Below are 22,500 nucleotides of genomic sequence, written 5' to 3'. Positions count from 1 at the left end.
TGGGTCCTGCTGTTACATTTAAATCCCTAAGAGCATCTGTGCCTGCAAAGGTGCTTTAATTTTATGGGCGGGCCGTCGGTATAAGAAAGAAAGACTGGGAAAAATCCATCCTAATACATCAGCAGCAGGGGCCCATCCCGAAAATCCCAACCAGCAGCAAATGCTTTCTGTGTCTGCGCTGTAAAGGGTGGGGGTTGGCTTGTGAACCAGTTGGGAAAATGCCACGTGTCTGTAGCACAGACCCCGCCTGCTAAGAAAAGGTTGCTTCTCTCCCCTGATCCGGAACAGCAAAGGCATTCTGAGGTACACTGAAAGCCAAGGGAGAGATGGTGGCCAAGGCCTTGAGGTGCACGTCCCCTGCGCTGCCTGCTGCGCCGGTGGCCTGCCTGCCGCCCTTCACGCCCCTGATCGGCCAGAGACCTCTCTGACCAGTTCTGCGGGCGGGCTTTTTCTCGACCTCAGACACTCAGGGAGACATCATCAGAAGGAGCACCGGAGGAGGGCTTGGCCCTTGCTGTGTGGCCTAGCCCAGCCTGGCCCTTCTCCAACCATCGGGGGCAGCAGCCAGCAGTCAGTGGGCCTGCAGAAATGGGCTCCCAGCAGGCTCTGGCTGACTGATGATTTGAATATGCACCGCCCTCCCTCCCTCCCTCCCTCCCTCTCTCTCTCTCTCTCTCTCTCTCTCTCTCTCTCTCTCTCTCCCCCTCTCTCTCTACTAACCCTGTTTACTCCACAGTAGCACCAGCACTGAGCTGGAAGCAGGAAGCAGAAACTGCTGCAACCCTGGGAAGGTGTGTCTGGGGCGCTTGGGGGCCTGTCAGCATCAGCAGCAGCAGAGACCAGGCCCTGATAGAGACACGCTGGGGCACGGGGGGGGGGGTGCTGCAGGATTTCAGTTACCCGTGCAGGCTGCCTGGGCCAGAGAGAACCTCTAGCTTGCAGCCCCCCAAGGAAGGATCCGGGCACCGGAAGGAAACACTGGCTGCTGACTCAGGCCCTGAGCCCCTTTGCACTTTGGCCCGTGAAGCAGATAGGCTGACAGTGATATGCGCTGTTGGCAAATAGCACCTAGGAGAGCTTAGAACTGCCCTGGCATGTAGCAATCATCACCCACTGGGCATAAGCTTGGAGCACTCGCAGCGCTATCTCCAAATAAAACGCACTCTGACGAGCTCCACGCCGAAAAGCACACCTGCCCTAATGGACAGAGGGCCTGTTTATCCCGTCAATAAATGTTGCAGCTAAAGAACATGTCTGTCCTGCTATGTGTCCAAAATATGGAACGCTTCACGAATTTGCGTGTCATCCTTGCGCAGGGGCCATGCTAATCTTCTCTGTATCGTTCCAATTTTAGTATATGTGCTGCCGAAGCGAGCACAGACTGAAGGTTGACCCAGCCCATACATAAACCCCCCCAGATCTATGATCTCTGGACATAGGGTGGCATACAATGGGCATTTCTTGAGACAGAAAGCGCTTGCTTTTGGGGGAATGATATGAAACGGAGCCAGAGAGCAATGGTCCGCGCTTATTCACTGCTGCGCTGGTCCGAGAGGTGAGTTTTTGTTATTTTTGGAATGCTTGCCGGAGCAATGTAGTTGCAAAGGCTCATGGTGCAGTCTGTATGCAAAGTGATTGATCCCAGCACAATGCCTGGGTGCATTACAGTAGTCCCACAAGCCAGAGGAAACACAGAGGGCCTGCCTGTCAGGGGGCTTTGTTTGGGGGCCCATGGGCTGTTCCAAGAGAAGGCAAGAGGAGGCAGCTGGCCGGCATGTCAGTCCCCCCCCCCCGCCCCCAGGGGGCGCAGGATGGCCCCCTGCTTGCATTCAGAGGCTGACTTAAAATGTTCCTTTGGCGGGGCTGGCTTCAGTGCCCTTGGCTTTTAAGTCACCGTGGGTCTGGTTCCCTTTGGCAGGTCCAGGTTCTCCCTTACAACAGCTATGGGCCGGGGGTTAGCTGCATTATCAACAGCGTCAGGGTGTGAGACGCGTGGGCTAGAAAATCAGGTCCAGCAGCGCTTGCAGGCGCACCTACCTCAGAAAGGCCCCTGGAAGGACTGCGCGGAGGAGGAGGAGGTGGGACACAAGAGGGCCAGTATGAGGCGTCTGACTACGTACGGATCAGAAGATTGTAGGGTCGACTCCTATCTGGCTCGGGTTCATTCCTTGCTTTTTGGGTCCTGCTGTTACATTTAAATCCCTAAGAGCATCTGTGCCTGCAAAGGTGCTTTAATTTTATGGGCGGGCCGTCGGTATAAGAAAGAAAGACTGGCCAAAGTCCATCCTAATACATCAGCAGCAGGGGCCCATCCCGAAAATCCCAACCAGCAGCAAATGCTTTCTGTGTCTGCGCTGTAAAGGGTGGGGGTTGGCTTGTGAACCAGTTGGGAAAATGCCACGTGTCTGTAGCACAGACCCCACCTGCTAAGAAAAGGTTGCTTCTCTCCCCTGATCCGGAACAGCAAAGGCATTCTGAGGTACACTGAAAGCCAAGGGAGAGATGGTGGCCAAGGCCTTGAGGTGCACGTCCCCTGCGCTGCCTGCTGCGCCGGTGGCCTGCCTGCCTGCCTGCCGCCCTTCACGCCCCTTCACGCCCCTGATCGGCCAGAGACCTCTCTGGCCAGTTCTGCGGGCGGGCTTTTTCTCGACCTCAGACACTCAGGGAGACATCATCAGAAGGAGCACCGGAGGAGGGCTTGGCCCTTGCTGTGTGGCCTAGCCCAGCCTGGCCCTTCTCCAACCATCGGGGGCAGCAGCCAGCAGTCAGTGGGCCTGCAGAAATGGGCTCCCAGCAGGCTCTGGCTGACTGATGATTTGAATATGCACCGCCCTCCCTCCCTCCCTCTCTCTCTCTCTCTCTCTCTCTCTCTCTCCCCCTCTCTCTCTACTAACCCTGTTTACTCCACAGTAGCACCAGCACTGAGCTGGAAGCAGGAAGCAGAAACTGCTGCAACCCTGGGAAGGTGTGTCTGGGGCGCTTGGGGGCCTGTCAGCATCAGCAGCAGCAGAGACCAGGCCCTGATAGAGACACGCTGGGGCACGGGGGGGGGGGGTGCTGCAGGATTTCAGTTACCCGTGCAGGCTGCCTGGGCCAGAGAGAACCTCTAGCTTGCAGCCCCCCAAGGAAGGATCCGGGCACCGGAAGGAAACACTGGCTGCTGACTCAGGCCCTGAGCCCCTTTGCACTTTGGCCCGTGAAGCAGATAGGCTGACAGTGATATGCGCTGTTGGCAAATAGCACCTAGGAGAGCTTAGAACTGCCCTGGCATGTAGCAATCATCACCCACTGGGCATAAGCTTGGAGCACTCGCAGCGCTATCTCCAAATAAAACGCACTCTGACGAGCTCCACGCCGAAAAGCACACCTGCCCTAATGGACAGAGGGCCTGTTTATCCCGTCAATAAATGTTGCAGCTAAAGAACATGTCTGTCCTGCTATGTGTCCAAAATATGGAACGCTTCACGAATTTGCGTGTCATCCTTGCGCAGGGGCCATGCTAATCTTCTCTGTATCGTTCCAATTTTAGTATATGTGCTGCCGAAGCGAGCACAGACTGAAGGTTGACCCAGCCCATACATAAACCCCCCCAGATCTATGATCTCTGGACATAGGGTGGCATACAATGGGCATTTCTTGAGACAGAAAGCGCTTGCTTTTGGGGGAATGATATGAAACGGAGGCAGAGAGCAATGGTCCGCGCTTATTCACTGCTGCGCTGGTCCGAGAGGTGAGTTTTTGTTATTTTTGGAATGCTTGCCGGAGCAATGTAGTTGCAAAGGCTCATGGTGCAGTCTGTATGCAAAGTGATTGATCCCAGCACAATGCCTGGGTGCATTACAGTAGTCCCACAAGCCAGAGGAAACACAGAGGGCCTGCCTGTCAGGGGGCTTTGTTTGGGGGCCCATGGGCTGTTCCAAGAGAAGGCAAGAGGAGGCAGCTGGCCGGCATGTCAGTCCCCCCCCCCGCCCCCAGGGGGCGCAGGATGGCCCCCTGCTTGCATTCAGAGGCTGACTTAAAATGTTCCTTTGGCGGGGCTGGCTTCAGTGCCCTTGGCTTTTAAGTCACCGTGGGTCTGGTTCCCTTTGGCAGGTCCAGGTTCTCCCTTACAACAGCTATGGGCCGGGGGTTAGCTGCATTATCAACAGCGTCAGGGTGTGAGACGCGTGGGCTAGAAAATCAGGTCCAGCAGCGCTTGCAGGCGCACCTACCTCAGAAAGGCCCCTGGAAGGACTGCGCGGAGGAGGAGGTGAGACACAAGAGGGCCAGTATGAGGCGTCTGACTACGTACGGATCAGAAGATTGTAGGGTCGACTCCTATCTGGCTCGGGTTCATTCCTTGCTTTTTGGGTCCTGCTGTTACATTTAAATCCCTAAGAGCATCTGTGCCTGCAAAGGTGCTTTAATTTTATGGGCGGGCCGTCGGTATAAGAAAGAAAGACTGGCCAAAGTCCATCCTAATACATCAGCAGCAGGGGCCCATCCCGAAAATCCCAACCAGCAGCAAATGCTTTCTGTGTCTGCGCTGTAAAGGGTGGGGGTTGGCTTGTGAACCAGTTGGGAAAATGCCACGTGTCTGTAGCACAGACCCCACCTGCTAAGAAAAGGTTGCTTCTCTCCCCTGATCCGGAACAGCAAAGGCATTCTGAGGTACACTGAAAGCCAAGGGAGAGATGGTGGCCAAGGCCTTGAGGTGCACGTCCCCTGCGCTGCCTGCTGCGCCGGTGGCCTGCCTGCCGCCCTTCACGCCCCTTCACGCCCCTGATCGGCCAGAGACCTCTCTGGCCAGTTCTGCGGGCGGGCTTTTTCTCGACCTCAGACACTCAGGGAGACATCATCAGAAGGAACACCGGAGGAGGGCTTGGCCCTTGCTGTGTGGCCTAGCCCAGCCTGGCCCTTCTCCAACCATCGGGGGCAGCAGCCAGCAGTCAGTGGGCCTGCAGAAATGGGCTCCCAGCAGGCTCTGGCTGACTGATGATTTGAATATGCACCGCCCTCCCTCCCTCCCTCCCTCCCTCCCTCTCTCTCTCTCTCTCTCTCTCCCCCTCTCTCTCTACTAACCCTGTTTACTCCACAGTAGCACCAGCACTGAGCTGGAAGCAGGAAGCAGAAACTGCTGCAACCCTGGGAAGGTGTGTCTGGGGCGCTTGGGGGCCTGTCAGCATCAGCAGCAGCAGAGACCAGGCCCTGATAGAGACACGCTGGGGCACGGGGGGGGGGTGCTGCAGGATTTCAGTTACCCGTGCAGGCTGCCTGGGCCAGAGAGAACCTCTAGCTTGCAGCCCCCCAAGGAAGGATCCGGGCACCGGAAGGAAACACTGGCTGCTGACTCAGGCCCTGAGCCCCTTTGCACTTTGGCCCGTGAAGCAGATAGGCTGACAGTGATATGCGCTGTTGGCAAATAGCACCTAGGAGAGCTTAGAACTGCCCTGGCATGTAGCAATCATCACCCACTGGGCATAAGCTTGGAGCACTCGCAGCGCTATCTCCAAATAAAACGCACTCTGACGAGCTCCACGCCGAAAAGCACACCTGCCCTAATGGACAGAGGGCCTGTTTATCCCGTCAATAAATGTTGCAGCTAAAGAACATGTCTGTCCTGCTATGTGTCCAAAATATGGAACGCTTCACGAATTTGCGTGTCATCCTTGCGCAGGGGCCATGCTAATCTTCTCTGTATCGTTCCAATTTTAGTATATGTGCTGCCGAAGCGAGCACAGACTGAAGGTTGACCCAGCCCATACATAAACCCCCCCAGATCTATGATCTCTGGACATAGGGTGGCATACAATGGGCATTTCTTGAGACAGAAAGCGCTTGCTTTTGGGGGAATGATATGAAACGGAGCCAGAGAGCAATGGTCCGCGCTTATTCACTGCTGCGCTGGTCCGAGAGGTGAGTTTTTGTTATTTTTGGAATGCTTGCCGGAGCAATGTAGTTGCAAAGGCTCATGGTGCAGTCTGTATGCAAAGTGATTGATCCCAGCACAATGCCTGGGTGCATTACAGTAGTCCCACAAGCCAGAGGAAACACAGAGGGCCTGCCTGTCAGGGGGCTTTGTTTGGGGGCCCATGGGCTGTTCCAAGAGAAGGCAAGAGGAGGCAGCTGGCCGGCATGTCAGTCCCCCCCCCCGCCCCCAGGGGGCGCAGGATGGCCCCCTGCTTGCATTCAGAGGCTGACTTAAAATGTTCCTTTGGCGGGGCTGGCTTCAGTGCCCTTGGCTTTTAAGTCACCGTGGGTCTGGTTCCCTTTGGCAGGTCCAGGTTCTCCCTTACAACAGCTATGGGCCGGGGGTTAGCTGCATTATCAACAGCGTCAGGGTGTGATGCGCGTGGGCTAGAAAATCAGGTCCAGCAGGGCTTGCAGGCGCACCTACCTCAGAAAGGCCCCTGGAAGGCCTGCGCGGAGGAGGATGAGGTGGGACACAAGAGGGCCAGTATGAGGCGTCTGACTACGTACGGATCAGAAGATTGTAGGGTCGACTCCTATCTGGCTCGGGTTCATTCCTTGCTTTTTGGGTCCTGCTGTTACATTTAAATCCCTAAGAGCATCTGTGCCTGCAAAGGTGCTTTAATTTTATGGGCGGGCCGTCGGTATAAGAAAGAAAGACTGGCCAAAGTCCATCCTAATACATCAGCAGCAGGGGCCCATCCCGAAAATCCCAACCAGCAGCAAATGCTTTCTGTGTCTGCGCTGTAAAGGGTGGGGGTTGGCTTGTGAACCAGTTGGGAAAATGCCACGTGTCTGTAGCACAGACCCCACCTGCTAAGAAAAGGTTGCTTCTCTCCCCTGATCGGGAACAGCAAAGGCATTCTGAGGTACACTGAAAGCCAAGGGAGAGATGGTGGCCAAGGCCTTGAGGTGCACGTCCCCTGCGCTGCCTGCTGCGCCGGTGGCCTGCCTGCCTGCCTGCCGCCCTTCACGCCCCTTCACGCCCCTGATCGGCCAGAGACCTCTCTGGCCAGTTCTGCGGGCGGGCTTTTTCTCGACCTCAGACACTCAGGGAGACATCATCAGAAGGAGCACCGGAGGAGGGCTTGGCCCTTGCTGTGTGGCCTAGCCCAGCCTGGCCCTTCTCCAACCATCGGGGGCAGCAGCCAGCAGTCAGTGGGCCTGCAGAAATGGGCTCCCAGCAGGCTCTGGCTGACTGATGATTTGAATATGCACCGCCCTCCCTCCCTCCCTCCCTCCCTCCCTCTCTCTCTCTCTCTCTCTCTCTCTCCCCCTCTCTCTCTACTAACCCTGTTTACTCCACAGTAGCACCAGCACTGAGCTGGAAGCAGGAAGCAGAAACTGCTGCAACCCTGGGAAGGTGTGTCTGGGGCGCTTGGGGGCCTGTCAGCATCAGCAGCAGCAGAGACCAGGCCCTGATAGAGACACGCTGGGGCACGGGGGGGGGGGGGGTGCTGCAGGATTTCAGTTACCCGTGCAGGCTGCCTGGGCCAGAGAGAACCTCTAGCTTGCAGCCCCCCAAGGAAGGATCCGGGCACCGGAAGGAAACACTGGCTGCTGACTCAGGCCCTGAGCCCCTTTGCACTTTGGCCCGTGAAGCAGATAGGCTGACAGTGATATGCGCTGTTGGCAAATAGCACCTAGGAGAGCTTAGAACTGCCCTGGCATGTAGCAATCATCACCCACTGGGCATAAGCTTGGAGCACTCGCAGCGCTATCTCCAAATAAAACGCACTCTGACGAGCTCCACGCCGAAAAGCACACCTGCCCTAATGGACAGAGGGCCTGTTTATCCCGTCAATAAATGTTGCAGCTAAAGAACATGTCTGTCCTGCTATGTGTCCAAAATATGGAACGCTTCACGAATTTGCGTGTCATCCTTGCGCAGGGGCCATGCTAATCTTCTCTGTATCGTTCCAATTTTAGTATATGTGCTGCCGAAGCGAGCACAGACTGAAGGTTGACCCAGCCCATATATGAAACCCCCCGAGATCTATGGTCTCTGGACATAGGGTGGCATACAATGGGCCTTTCTTGAGACAGAAAGCGCTTGCTTTTGGGGGAATGATATGAAACGGAGGCAGAGAGCAATGGTCCGCGCTTATTCACTGCTGCGCTGGTCCGAGAGGTGAGTTTTTGTTATTTTTGGAATGCTTGCCGGAGCAATGTAGTTGCAAAGGCTCATGGTGCAGTCTGTATGCAAAGTGATTGATCCCAGCACAATGCCTGGGTGCATTACAGTAGTCCCACAAGCCAGAGGAAACACAGAGGGCCTGCCTGTCAGGGGGCTTTGTTTGGGGGCCCATGGGCTGTTCCAAGAGAAGGCAAGAGGAGGCAGCTGGCCGGCATGTCAGTCCCCCCCCCCCGCCCCCAGGGGGCGCAGGATGGCCCCCTGCTTGCATTCAGAGGCTGACTTAAAATGTTCCTTTGGCGGGGCTGGCTTCAGTGCCCTTGGCTTTTAAGTCACCGTGGGTCTGGTTCCCTTTGGCAGGTCCAGGTTCTCCCTTACAACAGCTATGGGCCGGGGGTTAGCTGCATTATCAACAGCGTCAGGGTGTGAGACGCGTGGGCTAGAAAATCAGGTCCAGCAGCGCTTGCAGGCGCACCTACCTCAGAAAGGCCCCTGGAAGGACTGCGCGGAGGAGGAGGAGGAGGTGAGACACAAGAGGGCCAGTATGAGGCGTCTGACTACGTACGGATCAGAAGATTGTAGGGTCGACTCCTATCTGGCTCGGGTTCATTCCTTGCTTTTTGGGTCCTGCTGTTACATTTAAATCCCTAAGAGCATCTGTGCCTGCAAAGGTGCTTTAATTTTATGGGCGGGCCGTCGGTATAAGAAAGAAAGACTGGCCAAAGTCCATCCTAATACATCAGCAGCAGGGGCCCATCCCGAAAATCCCAACCAGCAGCAAATGCTTTCTGTGTCTGCGCTGTAAAGGGTGGGGGTTGGCTTGTGAACCAGTTGGGAAAATGCCACGTGTCTGTAGCACAGACCCCACCTGCTAAGAAAAGGTTGCTTCTCTCCCCTGATCCGGAACAGCAAAGGCATTCTGAGGTACACTGAAAGCCAAGGGAGAGATGGTGGCCAAGGCCTTGAGGTGCACGTCCCCTGCGCTGCCTGCTGCGCCGGTGGCCTGCCTGCCGCCCTTCACGCCCCTGATCGGCCAGAGACCTCTCTGGCCAGTTCTGCGGGCGGGCTTTTTCTCGACCTCAGACACTCAGGGAGACATCATCAGAAGGAGCACCGGAGGAGGGCTTGGCCCTTGCTGTGTGGCCTAGCCCAGCCTGGCCCTTCTCCAACCATCGGGGGCAGCAGCCAGCAGTCAGTGGGCCTGCAGAAATGGGCTCCCAGCAGGCTCTGGCTGACTGATGATTTGAATATGCACCGCCCTCCCTCCCTCCCTCCCTCTCTCTCTCTCTCTCTCTCTCTCTCTCTCCCCCTCTCTCTCTACTAACCCTGTTTACTCCACAGTAGCACCAGCACTGAGCTGGAAGCAGGAAGCAGAAACTGCTGCAACCCTGGGAAGGTGTGTCTGGGGCGCTTGGGGGCCTGTCAGCATCAGCAGCAGCAGAGACCAGGCCCTGATAGAGACACGCTGGGGCACGGGGGGGGGGTGCTGCAGGATTTCAGTTACCCGTGCAGGCTGCCTGGGCCAGAGAGAACCTCTAGCTTGCAGCCCCCCAAGGAAGGATCCGGGCACCGGAAGGAAACACTGGCTGCTGACTCAGGCCCTGAGCCCCTTTGCACTTTGGCCCGTGAAGCAGATAGGCTGACAGTGATATGCGCTGTTGGCAAATAGCACCTAGGAGAGCTTAGAACTGCCCTGGCATGTAGCAATCATCACCCACTGGGCATAAGCTTGGAGCACTCGCAGCGCTATCTCCAAATAAAACGCACTCTGACGAGCTCCACGCCGAAAAGCACACCTGCCCTAATGGACAGAGGGCCTGTTTATCCCGTCAATAAATGTTGCAGCTAAAGAACATGTCTGTCCTGCTATGTGTCCAAAATATGGAACGCTTCACGAATTTGCGTGTCATCCTTGCGCAGGGGCCATGCTAATCTTCTCTGTATCGTTCCAATTTTAGTATATGTGCTGCCGAAGCGAGCACAGACTGAAGGTTGACCCAGCCCATACATAAACCCCCCCAGATCTATGATCTCTGGACATAGGGTGGCATACAATGGGCATTTCTTGAGACAGAAAGCGCTTGCTTTTGGGGGAATGATATGAAACGGAGGCAGAGAGCAATGGTCCGCGCTTATTCACTGCTGCGCTGGTCCGAGAGGTGAGTTTTTGTTATTTTTGGAATGCTTGCCGGAGCAATGTAGTTGCAAAGGCTCATGGTGCAGTCTGTATGCAAAGTGATTGATCCCAGCACAATGCCTGGGTGCATTACAGTAGTCCCACAAGCCAGAGGAAACACAGAGGGCCTGCCTGTCAGGGGGCTTTGTTTGGGGGCCCATGGGCTGTTCCAAGAGAAGGCAAGAGGAGGCAGCTGGCCGGCATGTCAGTCCCCCCCCCCCGCCCCCAGGGGGCGCAGGATGGCCCCCTGCTTGCATTCAGAGGCTGACTTAAAATGTTCCTTTGGCGGGGCTGGCTTCAGTGCCCTTGGCTTTTAAGTCACCGTGGGTCTGGTTCCCTTTGGCAGGTCCAGGTTCTCCCTTACAACAGCTATGGGCCGGGGGTTAGCTGCATTATCAACAGCGTCAGGGTGTGATGCGCGTGGGCTAGAAAATCAGGTCCAGCAGGGCTTGCAGGCGCACCTACCTCAGAAAGGCCCCTGGAAGGCCTGCGCGGAGGAGGAGGAGGTGGGACACAAGAGGGCCAGTATGAGGCGTCTGACTACGTACGGATCAGAAGATTGTAGGGTCGACTCCTATCTGGCTCGGGTTCATTCCTTGCTTTTTGGGTCCTGCTGTTACATTTAAATCCCTAAGAGCATCTGTGCCTGCAAAGGTGCTTTAATTTTATGGGCGGGCCGTCGGTATAAGAAAGAAAGACTGGCCAAAGTCCATCCTAATACATCAGCAGCAGGGGCCCATCCCGAAAATCCAAACCAGCAGCAAATGCTTTCTGTGTCTGCGCTGTAAAGGGTGGGGGTTGGCTTGTGAACCAGTTGGGAAAATGCCACGTGTCTGTAGCACAGACCCCACCTGCTAAGAAAAGGTTGCTTCTCTCCCCTGATCCGGAACAGCAAAGGCATTCTGAGGTACACTGAAAGCCAAGGGAGAGATGGTGGCCAAGGCCTTGAGGTGCACGTCCCCTGCGCTGCCTGCTGCGCCGGTGGCCTGCCTGCCTGCCGCCCTTCACGCCCCTTCACGCCCCTGATCGGCCAGAGACCTCTCTGGCCAGTTCTGCGGGCGGGCTTTTTCTCGACCTCAGACACTCAGGGAGACATCATCAGAAGGAGCACCGGAGGAGGGCTTGGCCCTTGCTGTGTGGCCTAGCCCAGCCTGGCCCTTCTCCAACCATCGGGGGCAGCAGCCAGCAGTCAGTGGGCCTGCAGAAATGGGCTCCCAGCAGGCTCTGGCTGACTGATGATTTGAATATGCACCGCCCTCCCTCCCTCCCTCCCTCCCTCCCTCCCTCTCTCTCTCTCTCTCTCTCTCTCTCCCCCTCTCTCTCTACTAACCCTGTTTACTCCACAGTAGCACCAGCACTGAGCTGGAAGCAGGAAGCAGAAACTGCTGCAACCCTGGGAAGGTGTGTCTGGGGCGCTTGGGGGCCTGTCAGCATCAGCAGCAGCAGAGACCAGGCCCTGATAGAGACACGCTGGGGCACGGGGGGGGGTGCTGCAGGATTTCAGTTACCCGTGCAGGCTGCCTGGGCCAGAGAGAACCTCTAGCTTGCAGCCCCCCAAGGAAGGATCCGGGCACCGGAAGGAAACACTGGCTGCTGACTCAGGCCCTGAGCCCCTTTGCACTTTGGCCCGTGAAGCAGATAGGCTGACAGTGATATGCGCTGTTGGCAAATAGCACCTAGGAGAGCTTAGAACTGCCCTGGCATGTAGCAATCATCACCCACTGGGCATAAGCTTGGAGCACTCGGAGCGCTATCTCCAAATAAAACGCACTCTGACGAGCTCCACGCCGAAAAGCACACCTGCCCTAATGGACAGAGGGCCTGTTTATCCCGTCAATAAATGTTGCAGCTAAAGAACATGTCTGTCCTGCTATGTGTCCAAAATATGGAACGCTTCACGAATTTGCGTGTCATCCTTGCGCAGGGGCCATGCTAATCTTCTCTGTATCGTTCCAATTTTAGTATATGTGCTGCCGAAGCGAGCACAGACTGAAGGTTGACCCAGCCCATACATAAACCCCCCCAGATCTATGATCTCTGGACATAGGGTGGCATACAATGGGCATTTCTTGAGACAGAAAGCGCTTGCTTTTGGGGGAATGATATGAAACGGAGGCAGAGAGCAATGGTCCGCGCTTATTCACTGCTGCGCTGGTCCGAGAGGTGAGTTTTTGTTATTTTTGGAATGCTTGCCGGAGCAATGTAGTTGCAAAGGCTCATGGTGCAGTCTGTATGCAAAGTGATTGATCCCAGCACAATGCCTGGGTGCATTACAGTAGTCCCACAAGCCAGAGGAAACACAGAGGGCCTGCCTGTCAGGGGGCTTTGTTTGGGGGCCCATGGGCTGTTCCAAGAGAAGGCAAGAGGAGGCAGCTGGCCGGCATGTCAGTCCCCCCCCCCCCGCCCCCAGGGGGCGCAGGATGGCCCCCTGCTTGCATTCAGAGGCTGACTTAAAATGTTCCTTTGGCGGGGCTGGCTTCAGTGCCCTTGGCTTTTAAGTCACCGTGGGTCTGGTTCCCTTTGGCAGGTCCAGGTTCTCCCTTACAACAGCTATGGGCCGGGGGTTAGCTGCATTATCAACAGCGTCAGGGTGTGAGACGCGTGGGCTAGAAAATCAGGTCCAGCAGCGCTTGCAGGCGCACCTACCTCAGAAAGGCCCCTGGAAGGCCTGCGCGGAGGAGGAGGAGGTGGGACACAAGAGGGCCAGTATGAGGCGTCTGACTACGTACGGATCAGAAGATTGTAGGGTCGACTCCTATCTGGCTCGGGTTCATTCCTTGCTTTTTGGGTCCTGCTGTTACATTTAAATCCCTAAGAGCATCTGTGCCTGCAAAGGTGCTTTACTTTTATGGGCGGGCCGTCGGTATAAGAAAGAAAGACTGGCCAAAGTCCATCCTAATACATCAGCAGCAGGGGCCCATCCCGAAAATCCCAACCAGCAGCAAATGCTTTCTGTGTCTGCGCTGTAAAGGGTGGGGGTTGGCTTGTGAACCAGTTGGGAAAATGCCACGTGTCTGTAGCACAGACCCCACCTGCTAAGAAAAGGTTGCTTCTCTCCCCTGATCCGGAACAGCAAAGTCATTCTGAGGTACACTGAAAGCCAAGGGAGAGATGGTGGCCAAGGCCTTGAGGTGCACGTCCCCTGCGCTGCCTGCTGCGCCGGTGGCCTGCCTGCCTGCCGCCCTTCACGCCCCTTCACGCCCCTGATCGGCCAGAGACCTCTCTGGCCAGTTCTGCGGGCGGGCTTTTTCTCGACCTCAGACACTCAGGGAGACATCATCAGAAGGAACACCGGAGGAGGGCTTGGCCCTTGCTGTGTGGCCTAGCCCAGCCTGGCCCTTCTCCAACCATCGGGGGCAGCAGCCAGCAGTCAGTGGGCCTGCAGAAATGGGCTCCCAGCAGGCTCTGGCTGACTGATGATTTGAATATGCACCGCCCTCCCTCCCTCCCTCCCTCCCTCCCTCTCTCTCTCTCTCTCTCTCTCTCTCTCTCCCCCTCTCTCTCTACTAACCCTGTTTACTCCACAGTAGCACCAGCACTGAGCTGGAAGCAGGAAGCAGAAACTGCTGCAACCCTGGGAAGGTGTGTCTGGGGCGCTTGGGGGCCTGTCAGCATCAGCAGCAGCAGAGACCAGGCCCTGATAGAGACACGCTGGGGCACGTAGGGGGGGGGGGGTGCTGCAGGATTTCAGTTACCCGTGCAGGCTGCCTGGGCCAGAGAGAACCTCTAGCTTGCAGCCCCCCAAGGAAGGATCCGGGCACCGGAAGGAAACACTGGCTGCTGACTCAGGCCCTGAGCCCCTTTGCACTTTGGCCCGTGAAGCAGATAGGCTGACAGTGATATGCGCTGTTGGCAAATAGCACCTAGGAGAGCTTAGAACTGCCCTGGCATGTAGCAATCATCACCCACTGGGCATAAGCTTGGAGCACTCGCAGCGCTATCTCCAAATAAAACGCACTCTGACGAGCTCCACGCCGAAAAGCACACCTGCCCTAATGGACAGAGGGCCTGTTTATCCCGTCAATAAATGTTGCAGCTAAAGAACATGTCTGTCCTGCTATGTGTCCAAAATATGGAACGCTTCACGAATTTGCGTGTCATCCTTGCGCAGGGGCCATGCTAATCTTCTCTGTATCGTTCCAATTTTAGTATATGTGCTGCCGAAGCGAGCACAGACTGAAGGTTGACCCAGCCCATACATAAACCCCCCCAGATCTATGATCTCTGGACATAGGGTGGCATACAATGGGCATTTCTTGAGACAGAAAGCGCTTGCTTTTGGGGGAATGATATGAAACGGAGGCAGAGAGCAATGGTCCGCGCTTATTCACTGCTGCGCTGGTCCGAGAGGTGAGTTTTTGTTATTTTTGGAATGCTTGCCGGAGCAATGTAGTTGCAAAGGCTCATGGTGCAGTCTGTATGCAAAGTGATTGATCCCAGCACAATGCCTGGGTGCATTACAGTAGTCCCACAAGCCAGAGGAAACACAGAGGGCCTGCCTGTCAGGGGGCTTTGTTTGGGGGCCCATGGGCTGTTCCAAGAGAAGGCAAGAGGAGGCAGCTGGCCGGCATGTCAGTCCCCCCCCCCCGCCCCCAGGGGGCGCAGGATGGCCCCCTGCTTGCATTCAGAGGCTGACTTAAAATGTTCCTTTGGCGGGGCTGGCTTCAGTGCCCTTGGCTTTTAAGTCACCGTGGGTCTGGTTCCCTTTGGCAGGTCCAGGTTCTCCCTTACAACAGCTATGGGCCGGGGGTTAGCTGCATTATCAACAGCGTCAGGGTGTGAGACGCGTGGGCTAGAAAATCAGGTCCAGCAGCGCTTGCAGGCGCACCTACCTCAGAAAGGCCCCTGGAAGGACTGCGCGGAGGAGGAGGAGGAGGTGAGACACAAGAGGGCCAGTATGAGGCGTCTGACTACGTACGGATCAGAAGATTGTAGGGTCGACTCCTATCTGGCTCGGGTTCATTCCTTGCTTTTTGGGTCCTGCTGTTACATTTAAATCCCTAAGAGCATCTGTGCCTGCAAAGGTGCTTTAATTTTATGGGCGGGCCGTCGGTATAAGAAAGAAAGACTGGCCAAAGTCCATCCTAATACATCAGCAGCAGGGGCCCATCCCGAAAATCCCAACCAGCAGCAAATGCTTTCTGTGTCTGCGCTGTAAAGGGTGGGGGTTGGCTTGTGAACCAGTTGGGAAAATGCCACGTGTCTGTAGCACAGACCCCACCTGCTAAGAAAAGGTTGCTTCTCTCCCCTGATCCGGAACAGCAAAGGCATTCTGAGGTACACTGAAAGCCAAGGGAGAGATGGTGGCCAAGGCCTTGAGGTGCACGTCCCCTGCGCTGCCTGCTGCGCCGGTGGCCTGCCTGCCGCCCTTCACGCCCCTGATCGGCCAGAGACCTCTCTGGCCAGTTCTGCGGGCGGGCTTTTTCTCGACCTCAGACACTCAGGGAGACATCATCAGAAGGAGCACCGGAGGAGGGCTTGGCCCTTGCTGTGTGGCCTAGCCCAGCCTGGCCCTTCTCCAACCATCGGGGGCAGCAGCCAGCAGTCAGTGGGCCTGCAGAAATGGGCTCCCAGCAGGCTCTGGCTGACTGATGATTTGAATATGCACCGCCCTCCCTCCCTCCCTCCCTCCCTCTCTCTCTCTCTCTCTCTCTCTCCCCCTCTCTCTCTACTAACCCTGTTTACTCCACAGTAGCACCAGCACTGAGCTGGAAGCAGGAAGCAGAAACTGCTGCAACCCTGGGAAGGTGTGTCTGGGGCGCTTGGGGGCCTGTCAGCATCAGCAGCAGCAGAGACCAGGCCCTGATAGAGACACGCTGGGGCACGGGGGGGGGTGCTGCAGGATTTCAGTTACCCGTGCAGGCTGCCTGGGCCAGAGAGAACCTCTAGCTTGCAGCCCCCCAAGGAAGGATCCGGGCACCGGAAGGAAACACTGGCTGCTGACTCAGGCCCTGAGCCCCTTTGCACTTTGGCCCGTGAAGCAGAGAGGCTGACAGTGATATGCGCTGCTGGCAAATAGCACCTAGGAGAGCTTAGAACTGCCCTGGCATGTAGCAATCATCACCCACTGGGCATAAGCTTGGAGCACTCGCAGCGCTATCTCCAAATAAAACGCACTCTGACGAGCTCCACGCCGAAAAGCACACCTGCCCTAATGGACAGAGGGCCTGTTTATCCCGTCAATAAATGTTGCAGCTAAAGAACATGTCTGTCCTGCTATGTGTCCAAAATATGGAACGCTTCACGAATTTGCGTGTCATCCTTGCGCAGGGGCCATGCTAATCTTCTCTGTATCGTTCCAATTTTAGTATATGTGCTGCCGAAGCGAGCACAGACTGAAGGTTGACCCAGCCCATACATAAACCCCCCCAGATCTATGATCTCTGGACATAGGGTGGCATACAATGGGCATTTCTTGAGACAGAAAGCGCTTGCTTTTGGGGGAATGATATGAAACGGAGGCAGAGAGCAATGGTCCGCGCTTATTCACTGCTGCGCTGGTCCGAGAGGTGAGTTTTTGTTATTTTTGGAATGCTTGCCGGAGCAATGTAGTTGCAAAGGCTCATGGTGCAGTCTGTATGCAAAGTGATTGATCCCAGCACAATGCCTGGGTGCATTACAGTAGTCCCACAAGCCAGAGGAAACACAGAGGGCCTGCCTGTCAGGGGGCTTTGTTTGGGGGCCCATGGGCTGTTCCAAGAGAAGGCAAGAGGAGGCAGCTGGCCGGCATGTCAGTCCCCCCCCCCCCCGCCCCCAGGGGGCGCAGGATGGCCCCCTGCTTGCATTCAGAGGCTGACTTAAAATGTTCCTTTGGCGGGGCTGGCTTCAGTGCCCTTGGCTTTTAAGTCACCGTGGGTCTGGTTCCCTTTGGCAGGTCCAGGTTCTCCCTTACAACAGCTATGGGCCGGGGGTTAGCTGCATTATCAACAGCGTCAGGGTGTGAGACGCGTGGGCTAGAAAATCAGGTCCAGCAGCGCTTGCAGGCGCACCTACCTCAGAAAGGCCCCTGGAAGGACTGCGCGGAGGAGGAGGAGGTGGGACACAAGAGGGCCAGTATGAGGCGTCTGACTACGTACGGATCAGAAGATTGTAGGGTCGACTCCTATCTGGCTCGGGTTCATTCCTTGCTTTTTGGGTCCTGCTGTTACATTTAAATCCCTAAGAGCATCTGTGCCTGCAAAGGTGCTTTAATTTTATGGGCGGGCCGTCGGTATAAGAAAGAAAGACTGGCCAAAGTCCATCCTAATACATCAGCAGCAGGGGCCCATCCCGAAAATCCCAACCAGCAGCAAATGCTTTCTGTGTCTGCGCTGTAAAGGGTGGGGGTTGGCTTGTGAACCAGTTGGGAAAATGCCACGTGTCTGTAGCACAGACCCCACCTGCTAAGAAAAGGTTGCTTCTCTCCCCTGATCCGGAACAGCAAAGGCATTCTGAGGTACACTGAAAGCCAAGGGAGAGATGGTGGCCAAGGCCTTGAGGTGCACGTCCCCTGCGCTGCCTGCTGCGCCGGTGGCCTGCCTGCCGCCCTTCACGCCCCTTCACGCCCCTGATCGGCCAGAGACCTCTCTGGCCAGTTCTGCGGGCGGGCTTTTTCTCGACCTCAGACACTCAGGGAGACATCATCAGAAGGAGCACCGGAGGAGGGCTTGGCCCTTGCTGTGTGGCCTAGCCCAGCCTGGCCCTTCTCCAACCATCGGGGGCAGCAGCCAGCAGTCAGTGGGCCTGCAGAAATGGGCTCCCAGCAGGCTCTGGCTGACTGATGATTTGAATATGCACCGCCCTCCCTCCCTCCCTCCCTCCCTCCCTCCCTCCCTCTCTCTCTCTCTCTCTCTCTCTCTCTCTCCCCCTCTCTCTCTACTAACCCTGTTTACTCCACAGTAGCACCAGCACTGAGCTGGAAGCAGGAAGCAGAAACTGCTGCAACCCTGGGAAGGTGTGTCTGGGGCGCTTGGGGGCCTGTCAGCATCAGCAGCAGCAGAGACCAGGCCCTGATAGAGACACGCTGGGGCACGGGGGGGGGGGGCGTGCTGCAGGATTTCAGTTACCCGTGCAGGCTGCCTGGGCCAGAGAGAACCTCTAGCTTGCAGCCCCCCAAGGAAGGATCCGGGCACCGGAAGGAAACACTGGCTGCTGACTCAGGCCCTGAGCCCCTTTGCACTTTGGCCCGTGAAGCAGATAGGCTGACAGTGATATGCGCTGTTGGCAAATAGCACCTAGGAGAGCTTAGAACTGCCCTGGCATGTAGCAATCATCACCCACTGGGTATAAGCTTGGAGCACTCGCAGCGCTATCTCCAAATAAAACGCACTCTGACGAGCTCCACGCCGAAAAGCACACCTGCCCTAATGGACAGAGGGCCTGTTTATCCCGTCAATAAATGTTGCAGCTAAAGAACATGTCTGTCCTGCTATGTGTCCAAAATATGGAACGCTTCACGAATTTGCGTGTCATCCTTGCGCAGGGGCCATGCTAATCTTCTCTGTATCGTTCCAATTTTAGTATATGTGCTGCCGAAGCGAGCACAGACTGAAGGTTGACCCAGCCCATACATAAACCCCCCCAGATCTATGATCTCTGGACATAGGGTGGCATACAATGGGCATTTCTTGAGACAGAAAGCGCTTGCTTTTGGGGGAATGATATGAAACGGAGGCAGAGAGCAATGGTCCGCGCTTATTCACTGCTGCGCTGGTCCGAGAGGTGAGTTTTTGTTATTTTTGGAATGCTTGCCGGAGCAATGTAGTTGCAAAGGCTCATGGTGCAGTCTGTATGCAAAGTGATTGATCCCAGCACAATGCCTGGGTGCATTACAGTAGTCCCACAAGCCAGAGGAAACACAGAGGGCCTGCCTGTCAGGGGGCTTTGTTTGGGGGCCCATGGGCTGTTCCAAGAGAAGGCAAGAGGAGGCAGCTGGCCGGCATGTCAGTCCCCCCCCCGCCCCCAGGGGGCGCAGGATGGCCCCCTGCTTGCATTCAGAGGCTGACTTAAAATGTTCCTTTGGCGGGGCTGGCTTCAGTGCCCTTGGCTTTTAAGTCACCGTGGGTCTGGTTCCCTTTGGCAGGTCCAGGTTCTCCCTTACAACAGCTATGGGCCGGGGGTTAGCTGCATTATCAACAGCGTCAGGGTGTGAGACGCGTGGGCTAGAAAATCAGGTCCAGCAGCGCTTGCAGGCGCACCTACCTCAGAAAGGCCCCTGGAAGGCCTGCGCGGAGGAGGAGGTGAGACACAAGAGGGCCAGTATGAGGCGTCTGACTACGTACGGATCAGAAGATTGTAGGGTCGACTCCTATCTGGCTCGGGTTCATTCCTTGCTTTTTGGGTCCTGCTGTTACATTTAAATCCCTAAGAGCACCTGTGCCTGCAAAGGTGCTTTAATTGTATATGGGCGGGCCGTCGGTATAAGAAAGAAAGACTGGGCAAAATCCATCCTAATACATCAGCAGCAGAGGCCCATCCCGAAAATCCCAACAAGCAGCAAATGCGTGGGGGTTGGCTTGTGAACCAGTTGGGAAAATGCCACGTGTCTGTAGCACAGACCCCACCTGCTAAGAAAAGGTTGCTTCTCTCCCCTGATCCGGAACAGCAAAGGCATTCTGAGGTACACTGAAAGCCAAGGGAGAGATGGTGGCCAAGGCCTTGAGGTGCACGTCCCCTGCGCTGCCTGCTGCGCCGGTGGCCTGCCTGCCTGCCGCCCTTCACGCCCCTTCACGCCCCTGATCGGCCAGAGACCTCTCTGGCCAGTTCTGCGGGCGGGCTTTTTCTCGACCTCAGACACTCAGGGAGACATCATCAGAAGGAGCACCGGAGGAGGGCTTGGCCCTTGCTGTGTGGCCTAGCCCAGCCTGGCCCTTCTCCAACCATCGGGGGCAGCAGCCAGCAGTCAGTGGGCCTGCAGAAATGGGCTCCCAGCAGGCTCTGGCTGACTGATGATTTGAATATGCACCGCCCTCCCTCCCTCCCTCCCTCCCTCCCTCTCTCTCTCTCTCTCTCTCTCTCTCTCCCCCTCTCTCTCTACTAACCCTGTTTACTCCACAGTAGCACCAGCACTGAGCTGGAAGCAGGAAGCAGAAACTGCTGCAACCCTGGGAAGGTGTGTCTGGGGCGCTTGGGGGCCTGTCAGCATCAGCAGCAGCAGAGACCAGGCCCTGATAGAGACACGCTGGGGCACGGGGGGGGGGTGCTGCAGGATTTCAGTTACCCGTGCAGGCTGCCTGGGCCAGAGAGAACCTCTAGCTTGCAGCCCCCCAAGGAAGGATCCGGGCACCGGAAGGAAACACTGGCTGCTGACTCAGGCCCTGAGCCCCTTTGCACTTTGGCCCGTGAAGCAGATAGGCTGACAGTGATATGCGCTGTTGGCAAATAGCACCTAGGAGAGCTTAGAACTGCCCTGGCATGTAGCAATCATCACCCACTGGGCATAAGCTTGGAGCACTCGCAGTGCTATCTCCAAATAAAACGCACTCTGACGAGCTCCACGCCGAAAAGCACACCTGCCCTAATGGACAGAGGGCCTGTTTATCCCGTCAATAAATGTTGCAGCTAAAGAACATGTCTGTCCTGCTATGTGTCCAAAATATGGAACGCTTCACGAATTTGCGTGTCATCCTTGCGCAGGGGCCATGCTAATCTTCTCTGTATCGTTCCAATTTTAGTATATGTGCTGCCGAAGCGAGCACAGACTGAAGGTTGACCCAGCCCATATATGAAACCCCCCGAGATCTATGGTCTCTGGACATAGGGTGGCATACAATGGGCCTTTCTTGAGACAGAAAGCGCTTGCTTTTGGGGGAATGATATGAAACGGAGGCAGAGAACAATGGTCCGCGCTTATTCGCTGCTGCGCTGGTCCGAGAGGTGAGTTTTTGTTATTTTTGGAAGGCTTGCCGGAGCAATGTAGTTGCAAAGGCTCATGGTGCAGTCTGTATGCAAAGTGATTGATCCCAGCACAATGCCTGGGTGCATTACAGTAGTCCCACAAGCCAGAGGAAACACAGAGGGCCTGCCTGTCAGGGGGCTTTGTTTGGGGGCCCATGGGCTGTTCCAAGAGAAGGCAAGAGGAGGCAGCTGGCCGGCATGTCAGTCCCCCCCCCCGCCCCCAGGGGGCGCAGGATGGCCCCCTGCTTGCATTCAGAGGCTGACTTAAAATGTTCCTTTGGCGGGGCTGGCTTCAGTGCCCTTGGCTTTTAAGTCACCGTGGGTCTGGTTCCCTTTGGCAGGTCCAGGTTCTCCCTTACAACAGCTATGGGCCGGGGGTTAGCTGCATTATCAACAGCGTCAGGGTGTGAGACGCGTGGGCTAGAAAATCAGGTCCAGCAGCGCTTGCAGGCGCACCTACCTCAGAAAGGCCCCTGGAAGGACTGCGCGGAGGAGGAGGAGGAGGTGAGACACAAGAGGGCCAGTATGAGGCGTCTGACTACGTACGGATCAGAAGATTGTAGGGTCGACTCCTATCTGGCTCGGGTTCATTCCTTGCTTTTTGGGTCCTGCTGTTACATTTAAATCCCTAAGAGCATCTGTGCCTGCAAAGGTGCTTTAATTTTATGGGCGGGCCGTCGGTATAAGAAAGAAAGACTGGCCAAAGTCCATCCTAATACATCAGCAGCAGGGGCCCATCCCGAAAATCCCAACCAGCAGCAAATGCTTTCTGTGTCTGCGCTGTAAAGGGTGGGGGTTGGCTTGTGAACCAGTTGGGAAAATGCCACGTGTCTGTAGCACAGACCCCACCTGCTAAGAAAAGGTTGCTTCTCTCCCCTGATCCGGAACAGCAAAGGCATTCTGAGGTACACTGAAAGCCAAGGGAGAGATGGTGGCCAAGGCCTTGAGGTGCACGTCCCCTGCGCTGCCTGCTGCGCCGGTGGCCTGCCTGCCGCCCTTCACGCCCCTGATCGGCCAGAGACCTCTCTGGCCAGTTCTGCGGGCGGGCTTTTTCTCGACCTCAGACACTCAGGGAGACATCATCAGAAGGAGCACCGGAGGAGGGCTTGGCCCTTGCTGTGTGGCCTAGCCCAGCCTGGCCCTTCTCCAACCATCGGGGGCAGCAGCCAGCAGTCAGTGGGCCTGCAGAAATGGGCTCCCAGCAGGCTCTGGCTGACTGATGATTTGAATATGCACCGCCCTCCCTCCCTCCCTCCCTCCCTCCCTCTCTCTCTCTCTCTCTCTCTCTCTCTCTCCCCCTCTCTCTCTACTAACCCTGTTTACTCCACAGTAGCACCAGCACTGAGCTGGAAGCAGGAAGCAGAAA

General features: G+C 56.3%; 10 non-coding genes across 10 annotated transcripts; all 10 read right to left on the bottom strand.

Moving 5' to 3' along the window:
- Positions 1-1,271: 1,271 nt before the first annotated feature.
- LOC138568256 (U6 spliceosomal RNA) lies at positions 1,272-1,378 on the bottom strand. The gene has a single exon (XR_011302597.1). It is a non-coding gene; the product is annotated as a U6 spliceosomal RNA (small nuclear RNA).
- A 2,068-nt stretch (positions 1,379-3,446) lies between these two features.
- LOC138568254 (U6 spliceosomal RNA) lies at positions 3,447-3,553 on the bottom strand. Its single transcript, XR_011302596.1, has one exon. It is a non-coding gene; the product is annotated as a U6 spliceosomal RNA (small nuclear RNA).
- A 2,058-nt stretch (positions 3,554-5,611) lies between these two features.
- On the bottom strand, positions 5,612-5,718 carry LOC138568253 (U6 spliceosomal RNA). Its single transcript, XR_011302595.1, has one exon. It is a non-coding gene; the product is annotated as a U6 spliceosomal RNA (small nuclear RNA).
- A 2,077-nt stretch (positions 5,719-7,795) lies between these two features.
- On the bottom strand, positions 7,796-7,902 carry LOC138568252 (U6 spliceosomal RNA). Its single transcript, XR_011302594.1, has one exon. It is a non-coding gene; the product is annotated as a U6 spliceosomal RNA (small nuclear RNA).
- Positions 7,903-9,958: 2,056 nt separating this feature from the next.
- LOC138568251 (U6 spliceosomal RNA) lies at positions 9,959-10,065 on the bottom strand. The gene has a single exon (XR_011302593.1). It is a non-coding gene; the product is annotated as a U6 spliceosomal RNA (small nuclear RNA).
- A 2,073-nt stretch (positions 10,066-12,138) lies between these two features.
- On the bottom strand, positions 12,139-12,245 carry LOC138568250 (U6 spliceosomal RNA). Its single transcript, XR_011302592.1, has one exon. It is a non-coding gene; the product is annotated as a U6 spliceosomal RNA (small nuclear RNA).
- A 2,080-nt stretch (positions 12,246-14,325) lies between these two features.
- Positions 14,326-14,432, bottom strand: LOC138568248 (U6 spliceosomal RNA). Its single transcript, XR_011302590.1, has one exon. It is a non-coding gene; the product is annotated as a U6 spliceosomal RNA (small nuclear RNA).
- A 2,052-nt stretch (positions 14,433-16,484) lies between these two features.
- LOC138568247 (U6 spliceosomal RNA) lies at positions 16,485-16,591 on the bottom strand. The gene has a single exon (XR_011302589.1). It is a non-coding gene; the product is annotated as a U6 spliceosomal RNA (small nuclear RNA).
- A 2,084-nt stretch (positions 16,592-18,675) lies between these two features.
- On the bottom strand, positions 18,676-18,782 carry LOC138568246 (U6 spliceosomal RNA). The gene has a single exon (XR_011302588.1). It is a non-coding gene; the product is annotated as a U6 spliceosomal RNA (small nuclear RNA).
- Positions 18,783-20,828: 2,046 nt separating this feature from the next.
- LOC138568244 (U6 spliceosomal RNA) lies at positions 20,829-20,935 on the bottom strand. The gene has a single exon (XR_011302587.1). It is a non-coding gene; the product is annotated as a U6 spliceosomal RNA (small nuclear RNA).
- Between the last annotated feature and the right edge of the window lie 1,565 nt (positions 20,936-22,500).

Source organism: Ambystoma mexicanum, chromosome 2p (assembly GCF_040938575.1).
Source record: "Ambystoma mexicanum isolate Mex_15411 chromosome 2p, UKY_AmexF1_1, whole genome shotgun sequence".
NCBI lineage: Eukaryota > Metazoa > Chordata > Amphibia > Caudata > Ambystomatidae > Ambystoma > Ambystoma mexicanum.
This window is presented reverse-complemented; position numbering and strand designations above follow the sequence as displayed.